This window comes from Physeter macrocephalus, chromosome 4 (genome assembly GCF_002837175.3).
Source record: "Physeter macrocephalus isolate SW-GA chromosome 4, ASM283717v5, whole genome shotgun sequence".
Classification (NCBI taxonomy): domain Eukaryota; kingdom Metazoa; phylum Chordata; class Mammalia; order Artiodactyla; family Physeteridae; genus Physeter; species Physeter macrocephalus.
The window spans coordinates 29,408,505-29,414,867 of NC_041217.1; the positions used below are offsets into that span (position 1 = coordinate 29,408,505).

The following is a 6,363-nucleotide window of genomic DNA, read 5'->3' on the forward strand; positions in this document are numbered from 1 at the left end:
CATCTTGTTTACAGTTTCCTTTGCTGTGCAAAAGCTTTTAACTTTCATTAGGTCCCATTTGTTTATTTTTGCTTTTATTTCAGTTACTCTAGGAGGTGGGTCAAAAAAGATCTTGCTGTGGTTGATGTCAAAGTGTGTTTTTCCTATGTTTTCCTCTGAGAGTTTTATAGTGTCTGGTCTTGCATTTAGGTCTTTAATCCATTTTGAGTTTATTTTTGTGTATGGTGTTAGGGAGTGTTCTAATTTCATTCTTTTACACGTAGCTTGTCAGTCCCTGCCACTCTCTCACTTCGTCACAGCTTACCCTTCCCCCTCCCCATGTCCTCAAGTCCATGCTCTAGTAGGTCTGTGTTTTATTCCCGTCCTACCACTAATCTCTTCATGACATTTTTTTTTCTTAGATTCCATATATATGTGTTAGCATACGGTATTTGTTTTTCTCCTTCTGACTTACTTCACTCTGTATGACAGACTCCAGGTCTATCCACCTCATTACAAATAACTCAGTTTCATTTCTTTTTATGGTTGAGTAATATTCCATTGTATATATGTGCCACATCTTCTTTATCCATTCATCTGTTGATGGATCCCTAGGTTGCTTCCATGTCCTGGCTATCATTTCTAATTCTGTTGATTTGAGTCCTTCTCCCTTTTCCTCTCAGTGAGTCTGGCTAATGGTTTATCAGTTTTGTTTATCGTCTCAGAGAATGAGCTTTTAGTTTTATTGATCTTTGCTATCATTTCCTTCTTTTCTTTTTCATTTATTTCTGATCTGATCTTTATGATTTCTTTCCTTCTGCTAACTTTGGGGGTTTTTTGTTTTTCTTTCTTTAATTGCTTTAGGTATAAGGTTAGGTTGTTTATTTGAGATTTTTCTTGTTTCTTGTGGTAGGATTATATTGCTATAAAGTTCCCTCTTAGAACTTCTTTTGCTGCATACCATAGGCTTTGGGTCATTGCGTTTTCATTGTCATTTGTTTCTGTGTATTTTTTAATTTCTTCTTTGATTTCTTCATTGATCTCTTGGATATTTAGTAGCACATTCTTTAGCCTCCTTGTGTTTGTATTTTATACAGTTTTTTTCCTGTAACTGATATCTACTCTCATAGCATTTTGGTCAGTAAAGATACTTGATACGATTTCAATTTTCTTAAATTTACTGAGGCTTGATTTGTGACCTGCATGATCTATCCTGGAGAATGTTCCATGAGCACTTGAGAAGAAAGTGTATTCTGTCATTTTTGGATGGAATGTCCTATAAATATCAGTTAAGTCCATCTTGTTTAATGTGTCATTTAAAGCTTGTGTTTCCTTATTTATTTTCATTTTGGATGATCTGTCCATTGGTGAAAGTGTGGTGTTAGAGTCCCTTACTATTATTGTGTTACTGTCGATTTCCCCTTTTATGGCTGTTAGCATTTGCCTTATGTACAGAGGTGCTCCTATGTCAGGTGCATAAATATTTACAATTGTTATATCTTCTTCTTGGATTGATCCCTTGATCATTATGTAGTGTCCTTCTTTGTCTCTTGTAATAGTCTTTAGTTTTAAAGTCTGTTGTCTGGTACAAGAATTGCTACTCCAGCTTTCTTTTGATTTCCATTTGCATGGAATATCTTTTTCCCCAGAATAATCTTGTTTGTAAGTTTTTCCCTTTCATCACTTTAAATATGTCCTGCCACTGCTTTCTGGCTTTCAGCGTTTCTGCTGAAAGATCAGCTGTTACCCTTATGGGGATTCCCTTGTATGTTATTTGTTGCTTTTCCCTTGCTGCTTTTAATATTTTTTCTTTGTATTTAATTTTTATTAGTTTGATTAATATGTGTCTTGGTGTGTTTCTCCTTAGATTTATTCTGTATGGGACTCTCTGCACTTCCTAGACTTGATTAACTATTTCCTTTCCCATATTAGGGAAGTTTTCAACTATAATCTCTTCAAATATTTTCTCAGTCCTTTTCTTTTTCTCTTCTTCTTCTGGGACCCCTATAATTCGAATGTTGGTGTGTTTAATGTTGTCCCAGAGGTCTCTGAGACTGTCCTCAGTTCTTTTCATTGTTTTTTCTTTATTCTGACTGTAGAGGTTTTAACTTCTCTGTCAAATCTGAATGAGATCCTTGCTGGGCAGAATAATCTTGTTTGTAAGTTTTTCCCTTTCATCACTTTAAATATGTCCTGCCACTGCTTTCTGGCTTTCAGCGTTTCTGCTGAAAGATCAGCTGTTACCCTTATGGGGATTCCCTTGTATGTTATTTGTTGCTTTTCCCTTGCTGCTTTTAATATTTTTTCTTTGTATTTAATTTTTATTAGTTTGATTAATATGTGTCTTGGTGTGTTTCTCCTTAGATTTATTCTGTATGGGACTCTCTGCACTTCCTAGACTTGATTAACTATTTCCTTTCCCATATTAGGGAAGTTTTCAACTATAATCTCTTCAAATATTTTCTCAGTCCTTTTCTTTTTCTCTTCTTCTTCTGGGACCCCTATAATTCGAATGTTGGTGTGTTTAATGTTGTCCCAGAGGTCTCTGAGACTGTCCTCAGTTCTTTTCATTGTTTTTTCTTTATTCTGCTCTGCAGTAGTTATTTCCACTATTTTATCTTCCAGGTCACTTCTCCCTTCTTCTGCCTCATTTGTTCTGCTATTGATTCCTTCTAGAGAATTTTTAATTTATTGTGTTGTTCATCATTGTTTGTTTGCTCTTTAGTTCTTCTAGGTCCTTGTTAAACGTTTCTTGTATTTTCTTCATTCTGTTTCCAAGATTTTGGATCATCTTTTCTATCATTACTCTGAATTCTTTTTCAGGTAGACTGCCTATTTCCTCTTCATTTGTTTGGACTGGTGGGTTTTTACCTTGCTCCTTTATCTGCTGCTTATTTCTCTGTCTTCTCATTTTGCTTAACTTACTGTGTTTGGGCTCTCCTTTTCGCAGGCTGCAGGGTCATATTTCCCGTTGTTTTTGGTGTCTGTCCCCAGTGGGTAAGGTTGGTTTGGCACGTTTTGTGGGCTTCCTGGTGGAGCGGATTGGTTCCTGTGTTCTGGTGGATGAGGCTGGATCTTGTCTTTCTCGTGGGTAGGACCACGTCCTGTGTTGTGTTTTGGGGTGTCTGTGAGCTTATTATGATTTTAGGCAGCCTCTCTGCTAATGGGTGGGGTTGTGTTCCTGTGTTGCTAGTTGTTTGGCATAGGGTGTCCAGCACTGGAGCTTGCTGGTCGTTGAGTGGAGCTGGGTCTTAGCGTTGAGACGGAGATCTCTGGGATACCTCTCGCTGATTGATATTATGTGGGGCTGGGAGGTCTCTAGTGGTCCAATGTCCTGCACTCAGCTCTCCCACCTTAGAGACTCAGGCCTGACACCCAGCTGGAGCACCAAGACTGTCAGCCACATGGCCATGTACGAGGTGAGTTTCTTGCCTTTTGGGAAGTCTGAGGTCTTCTGCCAGTGTTCAGTAAGTGTTCTGTAGAAGTTAGTCCACATGTAGGTGTACTTTTGATGTATTTGTGGGGAAGAAGTTGATCTCCACGTCCTACTCCTCCACCCTCTTGAAGGTCCTTCCAAGAGCCTTTTAGGTAGCACCAAACGCATTCTACTATCCAGTTTCTTCTTGGCTGCTCTTTTCACTGTGGTTGTAGAGCTCTTTGCTTTCAAGCTTACTGCTGAGGTAGGGAGAGAGTGATGGGAATAGAGTGAGATAAAATGTCATAAACCTCTCTGTTCTTAATTAGATTTTGCTGTTTTTCTTGAATAATCACTTTTTAATTATTGCAAGCCTTTGGTTAATTTCCAGAGTTGTGAAAATGTTGGTTTTGATAATTTTTCCAGTGTTCTTTTTTGTTTTTTAATGGAGGCATGGATTTTCAGTCTTTACTCTGCCATTCTTGCTGACATCTAATCTTTTTTTCTTTCAGTCCTTTAGTGGAATGAAAAATAGCCAGCCCATTCCACAGCTCTTTTATTTCTTATTCTTACCATGTTGTTTTATTGCAGCTGCTACATAGTCTGTCAAAGCCTTCAGTGATCACTTTAGTCCAGAAGGCTTCAAGTTAGTATTTAAATAACTGTTTTGAAAGAATGTGCCATGGACTAATTATTTTTCCTTTCCAGTTGGAAAAGTCAGATAGCCATATTTAAAGGTCTTTTGTCCTTAAATACCATATCATAAATCAGAATTTAGTGCAGAAAACAGAAACATTCTAGGCATTTCAAGCAGGAGAGGTTAATACATTTCATTAGATGGATACAAAGGAACTACAGGTATGAAGGAGGAGTGGAGTCTAGGCTTTGTAATTAGGAACAACTTCCAAGAAAACAAATATGCCTCACAAGAACATCTACTTTTGAGGACAGACTTTATTTTAAACTTGTCAAAAACCAGCTTTGAGTTTTATTGTCTTCTTTTGTTATTTCTTTGCTTGTTTGTTTTCCTTGTTGTAGTCTTTTGCTTTTATTTTTATTATTTCTTTATTCCTGACTTCTTTGGCTTATTTTATTGGTCTTTTTCTGGAATCTGAGTTGAATGATTGGAACATTTATTTTCATTATTTTTTAGTTTTTAATATATTAATTAGGGCTTTAAGATTTTCTTTGAGTAATGTACTGTTTATTGACATTCCATAGGTTTGAGTTTTTAATCAATCTCATTCTAATTTATTTTTTCTACTTCTATACTTTTGTCTTGATTTCCTTTTTTTTTTTTGCGGTTCGCGGGCCTCTTACTGTTGTGGCCTCTCCCGTCACAGAGCGCAGGCTCAGCGGCCATGGCTCACGGGCCTAGCCACTCCGCAGCATGTGGGATCCTCCCAGACTGGGGCAGGAACCCGTGTCCCCGGCATCGGCAGGCAGACTCTCAACCACTGCGCCACCAGGGAAGCTCTTGATTTCCTTTTTAATAAATTTTTTCTCCATGTAGAGAACTTTATATTTTATTACTAAGTTCTCTTTTTTTTATTATGGTTTTATTAAATTGTGGTTATAAATGCTTTATTGACATTTTTATGGCCTAATATATAGTCTGTTTTGAAAATATTCTGTTAGCATTTGAAAATAATATGTATTCTTTGTTAACCATAAATACACAAATACATATGTGTATGTATATATTATATGTAATATATATACACACATACAGTATGGATGGGTAATTTTAGTTCTCAAATTCTTTGTAACTTTATTTTTTGTTCCACTGCATAGTCAATTTGTAAGAAAGGTGTACTAAAATATAGTACTTTTAGGTTTTTCAAATTTTCTCTGCTATTTAACAGTTTTTGCTTTTTTATTCAGTGCATAAAGCATTATCATTATAGTGGATTCTTTCTGAATTGTAACAGTTCAGTCAATAGAAAGCATTATTTTTGCCTTGTATAACAGTTTGTCAGAAATTGATATCACACTTGTTGTTCTGGTATACCTTTGTCCAGCTCTTTATTGTCAACATTTTTGCAATTGTTTTACTTGTGCTTTTTAATTTTAAAAAATACTGTTAACCCTCAAATAGTGTTAAATCTTTCTCTATTGACCAAGAAAATGAACTGATTCACATTTATGCTCTTGATTTATATATATGATTTTATTTCTGCCATCTTATTTAGTTCTCATCATTTTTCTTGTTCCCTTTTCTCCTTTCCCCTTTCTCTGTTTTTGCTAGATTAATGGGTCAATTGTTTAATTGTATATGAGGCAGAGGTCAGGGGCTCTCATGCATTGGATAAGTTAAATTTAGCAAATCTTTAAAATGTATTTTTATTTAAACCTTAAAGCTAACATATGTGTAGCATCTTTTCCAAGTAAGATAAGATCTCTAGTTTACCTGTAATTTTGTTTTTCTCCTGGCATCCCTCCTACACTCCTTGAGACAGGAGAAGATGTAGGGGATTGCTGTTCCAAGTTGTCATTACTTTTACACTATGCCTCTTAGACTTTCTGAATTCCTACTTTATAAATACATTAAAAATAGAGCAGCATTATCTGTGATTATTTAAAGCTGAAAATGTAGTTTTCTGTTTTATTTTACTAACAATTTAATTGTAACTTTCATATCAAAAGAAAAACTCTAATAAACAAACAAAAATGATTTTAATCCCTCTGAAATGGTTTAAGATAGTACTGTACTAGAGTAAAGTCAGATATTTTGAGGAATACCCATGTCCTTCCCTCAAAGAGTTCAAATGTGTTAGATTACTTCTTTTTTTTTTTTTTTTTTTTTTTTTGCGGTACGCGGGCCTCTCACTGTTGTGACCTCTCCCGTTGCGGAGCACAGGCTCCGGACTCACAGGCTCAGCGGCCTGGCTCACGGGCCCAGCCGCTCCGCGGCATGTGGGATCCTCCCAGACCGGGGCACGAACCCGTGTCCCCTGCATCGGCAGGCG

General features: G+C 36.4%; 1 protein-coding gene across 1 annotated transcript in view; it reads left to right on the plus strand.

The window, feature by feature from the left end:
• HMCN1 (hemicentin 1) overlaps positions 1–6,363 on the plus strand; it is a 554,195-nt gene that overhangs the window by 338,758 nt on the left and 209,074 nt on the right. The gene's annotated exons all lie outside the window — the stretch shown is intronic.